This window comes from Pinus tabuliformis, chromosome 1_1, assembly GCF_031772625.1.
Source record: "Pinus tabuliformis cultivar Carrire ecotype Pingquan chromosome 1_1, CPIR1, whole genome shotgun sequence".
In the NCBI taxonomy this organism is placed as follows: Eukaryota; Viridiplantae; Streptophyta; class Pinopsida; order Pinales; family Pinaceae; genus Pinus; species Pinus tabuliformis.
Genome location: NC_142297.1, coordinates 457,555,807 through 457,564,878, shown reverse-complemented (window position 1 = coordinate 457,564,878; position 9,072 = coordinate 457,555,807). Strand labels below are relative to the sequence as shown.

Here is a 9,072-nt window from a genome sequence, read left to right as displayed (position 1 = left end):
TCTTTGCTCTTTTGTGCAGGAACTGTCTTGGAGCCAGTCAGGAGGAGTTCTTCTTACCGCACGGAGATCCCCAAGTGAATCTAGAAAGAACCAAAGGTGATCCTTTCTCCATATCCTGTCAATATATGTCTGATAGATGAACATGTGTGTAACAGGTACCTTTTGCAGAGAACCTTATGGTCTGTCGGAAGTCCTAGGAAGACTTTTGAGGGAAATTTTCATCCCGTGCATTTTACCCCATAGCAGAACTGGCGACTCCGTTGGGGACTATAAATTTAGTTCCCGGTTATCCGGACTCCTCTCAGATCTCTTCTCTCTTCTATGAGCTTCCCGCTTCTTCATATCCTTCTCTGATCCACCATCTAACTTTTTGCATCCTGCAAAGTTGCTTTCTCTTCAAAAACTGATCCCAAAAGCCCACTTTTTGAGCTCTTTCCCTCACTAACGCAGGTTGCTGATCTACAAAGAGCTTTATAAAGCTCTTTGACTATGCACAGGGAGTGCTAGTGGCCAAACTAAAGCTCTATTTACACATAGACAGAGCATTAGTGACCCATTTCCATGTTTTTCAAGAGATTTTCTGGACCATGTTAGCGCTCGAATTTGGCCTCAGGCTGAGGAAGGCAAAATCCAAGGCAACATGAAACCACTTAGCCTCGTAGCTAGCCCTACGAGGACAGGAGAGGGCTCTCTCCAGTCTATCTCAGCAAAAAGTTTTCTAAAAGGGGCTGAGATGACTTTTAAAAGAAACTGATTTTAGGCTAGTAAATTGATAAAAGGGGTTTTTAATAAAATGATGGGGTTTTTTTGGGCTGCATGGGGCAAAGAAACAACTTGAACAGAGAAATGTAATAAGAAACATAGGTTATCTCCTGAGGCAATGTAGGCAAGAAATTTTAACATCAAATTGAGATTAAATGGAATGGCAAGACTGCTGAGGAGCTGACAAGGGCATAGAGGATGAATCCTTGTCAAACAGAAGAAAACATTAAATATGAACAAACTTAAAGGTAGAGCATACAAAATATGAATTCTACCTTAACACTTCATTTGTTCAAACGGAAACGATCATGAAATGACATGAACACATAACAGGCTACATATGAAACAAAAGAGGACACAAATGTTAAATCTCATACCACAGGAATCTCAGAAGCCAGAGCTGGGTATTTTCATTAAAATCCCTGTCAAAGACTGTACAATGAAAGCTCTGTTCTCTCTCCTCCACCAGCACTCAGAACTCTCCCTCTCTCCTCTAAATCCTTTTACAAATGATTTTTTAATACATTAAATAAAAATCTGCTAGGGAAAAACAAATCGATCCAACAACAAAGGTGTTGTTTCAACTGCAATTACAAAAATTAGAAAAGAGCGTTTCATCTATTCTAAACATAGAACAGTGTCCCTCTAAATCTTCTGATGATTGGCTAATTAAGAGATAAAACTGGAGCGCAGATCCCGTTGGATCATTAACTGAAGCCCTTAATAGAAGATCAAATCCTATTTCTTCTGTTGTGATGGATATCTTAACGCCCAGGCGATAACAACAACAAAACTCATTTTAATGGTTCTTGTACTTAACTAGTGACATGATAAATGTATGATTCCATGCTTCACGAACGGTTTGCTTGAACTGTAACTCCACATCTTTGACGTGGCCATACCATTCTGTATTGCCAAGTTGCCAAATAAAGAGAAAGAAAATGGCAATCCTGCCACCCTATTATTGCTTAATTGTCCTATTCTTATTGTTTACGATGGTGATTTGGCTTTTAAGTTTGGGGCCATCTAGTTATTCAAATTCCATTTAACTATATTGCTTCTGTAATTCGACACAACACTTTGTAGCTAAACCCCTGACAAGTTGCACTTCATAAAGAGCCTAGTCAAGCGGGCAGTATATCTGAGGAATCATTTTCCTCATATTGGGAATGCTCGACTCTATCTGATACTGTTTGGACCTCTTTATTCCAATTATTCCGTGCTGTAAGAATAATTATAGCCAACGTCTGGAGTGTCACTCTGATTATCATTCCCACCATATTCCATCGACTCCCATGTTGACCTTAAACCTTAAAACAATTCCAATAGGTAGGCCAATGACATAATATGTTGCCAAATTCACATACGCTACCATAGCTTGCCATCCGCATCCTATCGCCACCCCTGAGAGAATAGGTTGGGTGCCATTCAAGATTACAGATATTGCAAGGAGAGGAATCAATGCATAAACAACGCTCATAACCACAGTGCTGCTTGCAAATAACATAGCCAGTTCCTTTTCCAGTAACATGACTACTGCGGCAAGAATGACACTTATGATGAAGCATGTGATCACCACAACTACAACTGAAAATCTGGAAATTTTCGGGCGCCGGGATCCTAGCTCATTACCAACTCTTATACTTGCAGTTGTGCTGAGACCCAACATTACCATAAAGTCCCAGTTGTAATAATTCCTGCAAGCAGAATTTGAATCCAGAGCAACCTCTGAGTCTAGCAGCAAACCGGATATAGGCACCAGTCCTTGAGTGTACCATATTTCCAAAGTTAGCATAAAAGCAGAAGCTATACCCGATTTCGCACACCCAGTTCATGATGATTTGTACAGAGCGATTGATATATACCTTAAGGAACACCCTGAGATTAGTAAAAGCGAAAGTATATGCCGGCTTCTAGATTGCAAGAAATTATCAATGGAGGCTTGTATGCATTATGCTCAGAATGAACTCTTGCCTCAAAGACATATTACTCACAGTGTCACTACAAACAAGCACAAAATCACCTCGGATCACATTCCTCTGATCAATAAGACGCAGGGCATTCCCAGCGCTAACACAATCATTTGATTCAATAGTTGTGACAATGAAGTTTGTTTGGGATTTCCAGTGAGACCTCTCCAAATAGCTTGTAACTTGCTTTGCCTTTGATTGCTGATGATGTTTTGTTTTCTTCTGTTTGTGCTTTTGCAGAGATAGGAGCAGAGGAAGCTGCTGCCTTTTGAAGAGCTGGAGAATTTGATACATATTCTAAAAACCACATTTAATGATTTCTTCTTCAAAACAGGGTTTTGAAGAAGAATCAATCTCACACTGACATACAAGACGGAGTCTAACAGACCAAAAGGGGGGGAAACTTTTCCCAAGGGCTAAATTAAGATCTGCAACAGTATCATGCTAAAAAATTTGGTGTCTTAAAATTTATTTTTTAAGAAAATGCTTTAGTTTTTCTCTCATAAAAGAAATTTTTGTTGAAAGAAAAGCTGATAAACTGTATATCTCCTTCTATCGAAATAGTTGTAGGCTGCTTTGTTTTGGTTCAATAGTTGTTAGGGAATATTGAGAAAAGGAACCTTCGGTTATGCAAAGTGTTGAATGACTTTAGATGCACTGATGAATACATGAATATGTGAAATAATACATGTGTAGAATAAGACTTGTTTGCATAAGAAATTGAAAAAAAAATTCAAAGCATTATTCTGCACGGTTTATTGAGTTGAGAGTCTCATCATATTCATATGTCAACACCCCCTCCGAAGACAAATAAGAAAGTACACTAAAATCAATCAGATACTCTTTTTTAGAGAAGACCAACATTAGATAGATTAGGACCTTGGGATAAGAGAGTGAGTCAACTACCCAAGGTTGAAAATCAAACTACTGTAGTTAAAGAGTGAAAAATCCTTCTGCACTCATATTACCAGGACCACTCCACTCACAACGGAGTGAAATACAAGACAACATCGGATTGTAATCAAATGTAGCCCACTTCTTTTAAAACTCCTTTGGGCATTCTATGTAACGGGGGTCCCTTCGTGGATTTCGAAACTGAGTCGGGGACTTAGGTATCCTGCCCACATAGCATGCTATCTACGATTATGTCCCCCCTGGTAATGTCTGTGATTTGAGGTATCTCTAGTGGCCAATACTTCTAGGTACTTACCTAAGGTGACTGGGACGGGCTGTCTTGGTACCTCAAATGGACGGACCTACTTTGTCTTCATTTTTTGGGAGGGTTCTCATCTTCACAAGAGTACTTGGCCCCTCAATTTGAGGTTCAGGCGAAGCTCAAAAGTAATCGTAATCGTACATTTGGCCATCCTTCTCTGTTACTCATTGAGAGACTGGGTTTTTCATCTCCAGTAATCGGTGTTTATCAGACAAGGTAATTTCATTTTGTTTGCTGATTTTCATTTTTTGTGTATTTTTTCTTTTTAGGTACCTGAGTGCTATCATTTTTGAGACTTAAAGAATATCACCTTAAAGTTTATCTGATAAAATTTACCAGTCATTGTGGCTACATCTGGACTTCACCATCAATCCAGACAGTTGTTAGGACTTCCTTCACTCACTGTGGAGGATCTACCGAGATCCACTGACTCAGATTCTTCATCTTCGAGGAATCAGTCTCCTAAATCACACACGGTGTCTATGTGGACAACTGAAGATTCTGAATTGCCAGAGGATTTCTTTACGGAAGGATTTCTTCCTCATTTTAACACTCCTCTTACAAATCTGTCGGACCCTGTAGTTACTCTTGCAGTACCAGTACTTTCTTCTTCAGTAGCTGGAACTTTCCCATCTATCCAGTCGGTGCCACACGGGTTTTGGAATTATAGAGACACTATCATTACAACACAGGTAATGTGGAACCCCACAACTCCGTTCGTCCCAAGTACTGCAACTCACATAACACCCTCTATCAGCGGAACCCAGAAGATGCCAAGTTCCACTCATATGGTGCACCAAAGCATACCTTCGACTAGTGCCACATATAGTGCTCCATATAACACTCAATGCAGCACTATGGGCGCGATCCCAGATTACCAAAATCAAGGTTAGCTGCCAATGTACAGTTATAACCCCTAGATTCAAACATCTAGGGCGGTTCCCAATATGCACATGGTGGCAGGGAATGTCACAGTTCCCCCATCGTTCTCAGGCATGCATGGACAGTCGCTGATTGACATGAGTGTACCCTTTTTCAATCAAAGCCATATGGTTAGTTTTGTGTTGATTGGGAATCCACAAGGGATTCCCACCCAAACCATGGGGGCACCCTACTCACAAGCTCAGATGAGTTAAGGGGGCACCGCTTATACTGGGGGCAACTTCATACCCCAGTATCAAAATCCCCATGGCAATCCCATCTACAACACTATACCGCAAAGCAACTATTACACCATGCAACCCATGTACACCATGGGGAACCAAACAATGGGAGGAGCACAGAGCTCCTTAGGTCACCTGTCAGCACCATGGTCCGAGTCAGGGGCACCCAACAATTTGCCTTTTTTGGCAACAATGGATATCCCCAACTTATACAAGTTGACAAATGACCCCATCTACCATAACCTACAATGGCCACTGATCCCGCATAAAATACTGATGGACATTCCTAAGTTTGACCGAAAACAAGGGGAGGATCTGGGCACTCACGCCACCACCTACCATCTATGATTTGTTTCTAACTCTATGGTGGATGACAGTGTCCGGTTACGTCTTTTTCCCCGCACCCTCACTAGCAATGCTACAAAGTGGTATATTGAGTTACCATGTGCGTCAGTGAATACTTTTGATGCTTTAGCGATGGAGTTCCTAAAGCACTTTCAGTTACCTATTCGTTATGAGACAGGGACGAAACTCCTTACTTTGTTTCATCAGGATACCACCACCCACATCTCTAATCATATCCATGAATGGAGACGTAGGTGGAGGTTAGTCAAAGATCCCACCCCTGATTTTCTCTTAACAGACTGGTTTTGTAAGTCGTTACTCCCACAAATCGCTAGAGATGTCACTCTAGGTGATGCGGTCACAGAGGACCAATCCATACGGCATGCCCAGCATTTAGATTTGATCTATTCACAGTCTAGCACTCTCTACGACATTATCCCCTATGCTCCCGATAACCCCAATCCTGCCACCACTCAGCGCCCTGGAGCGCATGCCGACGGGATCGTCGGTGCAACCTCCACGGGCGCTGTAAAACAACTCAGTGGGTCCATTGCCAAGTCAGCAGTGGACCCTTCTACCAAAATGACTGCTCTTCCTGCCACCGCGATTAAATCTGTGTAGTCTACACAGAAATCCAGTAGCAAGAACAAGAAGAAACAGAACAAGACCACTCCTTCTGAGGAGCAGTCATCTAAGCAGCCCAACTCGAAACAGAAGGCTGTTGTGCCTACTAATGTGGAAAAGGATAAAGGCACCAACTATTCATGCAAACTCTGTCTTGAAGATCACGTAACCTAGTGTTGTTCGCGTCTTCAAGAATTCACAGATTATCTTACCAAGAAAGATTCTAGTAAGGCACTGGCTGTCCTTAGAAATCCTTTTCCTACTCAACAACAGCAAAATCTCATTTCCAGCCAACCGCAACCCACATCAGGGGGCAGTGATGGTTCACAACATCCTTTAACTGGTGAAGGGAGTTCTGTCGTTTACACATTTGGAACGGTAGAGCTCACCACAAGAGCCAAATCTTATGGAGCTCCTGTCGCTCCGGAAGCAGAACTATCCTCAAGTCAAAACCCATCGCTGCCCAATGATTTGTGAATCAAAAGGCCGGTTGAGGACTTTGTAATTCGACCCCCCAAGGGGGCACTTCGATGCACAACGCACAACACATCTGCACATGCTACCCAACACTACAACATTGTAGAGGATTTGGCACACGCGCCATCAGCTATGTCGGCACTCGAAGTCTTACAAACATGCCCCAACCAAAGGAAATCTTCGATTTCAGCTATCGGAGGTATTGACCCTACGGATTCCACACTTGCTATTTTGACATGGAAAAGTGTAAACCTCCCCTTTCCCACCAACTTGCATTTCATGTGCATATCACTTCGAAAGGTAAAGGTATACACTGAACTGTTATTGAAGAAGGTGCTTCAACCTACGTCATGTCAACTTCATGTTGGCTCGCCCTGGGTTCCCCAACCCTATCCCCGCCGTCGAGCTCCCTTAAAGCTTTCGACGGCCACACCTTTGTCCCAAAAGGATAGTTATCTAGTTTTCCCATCACTTTGGCTGTGAAAATAGTAACAGTGGACGTAGAAGTCGTAGATAGAAAACTCGACTATAATCTCCTGTTGGGTCGCAGTTGGACATATGCCATGACGCCCATCATATCCACTATCTTTCGTATCATCCAATTTCCATTGGATGGAAAGATCATTACCTTGGATCAGTTGTCTTTCTACACCCCTGATTATTCACCATTACCAAGTGGCTCCATACCCCTAGTAGGAGGTGGAACTGAGTCTTACATTAGTATCGGTACTAGTCTATTGAAGGTTTCATCCCTCATGGGTTGTTTCCATCTTTAGTTGCCCAAGGTTCCACAGATGGTCAACATGCTTTCATCTATTCCTCATGAAACGACTGATCCATGGATCCTGCCAGCTCCTTCAGAAATTGACACATATGGAGAGAAGATGTCATTGTCACCAGCTGAATCGGCCTACCAAGCCATTCAATTTGCATCTGAATCTCCAGTCACTTTGGTTTCGGCCAATGGTACCACTGCCCCTCCCATAACCGCTCCTTCTTTCGATCCACTCAATCAAGTCCTCCCAAGGGACAAAGCTATTTGAGAGATCACGAGGTTAGAAGAGTGACCTTGGGAGGATTCACACCATCATGTTTCGATATCTGATTCAGACATGATGCCTCTTCAAATATTGTCACCTGATGCACATGAAATCGTTTCCTCACCATATATGACTATCCAACTTTTGGACTCGGAAGGAAACAGGGGCAATATCTCACAAACATTTCTCCCTGATATTTCTATCATGACAGGCATCATGGAAAACATACAGAGTGGAGCCAATCACAATCCTGAGGAAATTGTGAGCTTCACCTACCCATTTAGGGACTTCCACGATGTTTTTCCTTGGTCTTATGAGGAAATGCATGGCATAGACCCTTCGAATGTCAAGCATGAGATCGAGAAAAATCGAGCATTATTTTTATGGTATTTTTCTTGCTCGTTAATCTGAAAAACCTCAAGTCTTATTCTTTGGGATCGTTAAACTACTACAAAGATGGAAAGAGCACTGTTAGGGATATTTTATTGCTCTTTAAAAAATATAAACATCCCCAAGATTTTGTCCTTGAGTTCATCTATCAAACATAAATTGACAAGGTATGGAGAGAGGATCACCTTTGGTTCCTTCTAGATTTGCTTGGGGATCTCTATGCGGAAAGAAGAACTCCTTCAAGGCCAGCTCCAAGACAATTCCTGCACAAAGGACAAGGCAAACCAATCACAACATATGCTTCTGAAAACTAATGTAAGAATCCACAATAAACATGTATTAGTGTAGAACTTAACTACTCATCTCGACAAGCATCAGAATGAACAAATAAATGAACAATATTACCGACACTTTGGAGTAGGGAACACAACTGCAGTTCTATATTCAGAATGGAAGAGTGATTACAACCATCCATTGTATCAGCCTTCCTTACCCCTTCTTCCTCTCTCTCTCTCCCTCTTTCAGCTAGCTTCTTCAAGAATATGACAGTTTCACAACAGCTCAATGGGCTATCCTTCTAAATGCTCTGACCCTTTTGCAATGGCCCTCTTGTTGCTTATGTAGCAATTGAGTTAGGTCTGCCAAGCTCCTCTTAGATTTCATTAGGGAAAAAGCCATGAACCTGCCCTGTTTACAAGATTTTTCCCATTTTCCTTCATTCTCATAATGGAATTTCTCCAAATATCTTGATTTTTGGAGTTTCCTTGCTTTTCTTAAGCAAATTTATGGATTTAATATATAGATATTTATGAGCAGATTCGTTGGCTTGACCTTTTGAGCATCCCTTAAGTTCACTAACACTCCCCTTCATCTAACAACATGAGTTAGCAAGGTGACTAATGCTCCCTTATGCTTGGTAGCAAGCTTTATAAAGCAGGTTGATAGTGTATAGAGAGTGTTAGTGTGGATTCCATGCCTACAATTGTGGTCTTTGCTTCAGTCATCTTGTCTTTCACCTCTGATTTAATGAGGAGGTCAATTTGTCCTATAATAGATGCCCCCTAAAGTATGAGATCAGAGGCAGA

The 9,072-nt window shown here is 41.8% G+C and overlaps 1 pseudogene; it reads right to left on the bottom strand.

Annotated features, from left to right (window-relative positions):
* Window positions 1-2,029: 2,029 nt before the first annotated feature.
* Window positions 2,030-2,557, bottom strand: LOC149213731 (protein DETOXIFICATION 41 pseudogene; annotated as a pseudogene).
* Between the last annotated feature and the right edge of the window lie 6,515 nt (window positions 2,558-9,072).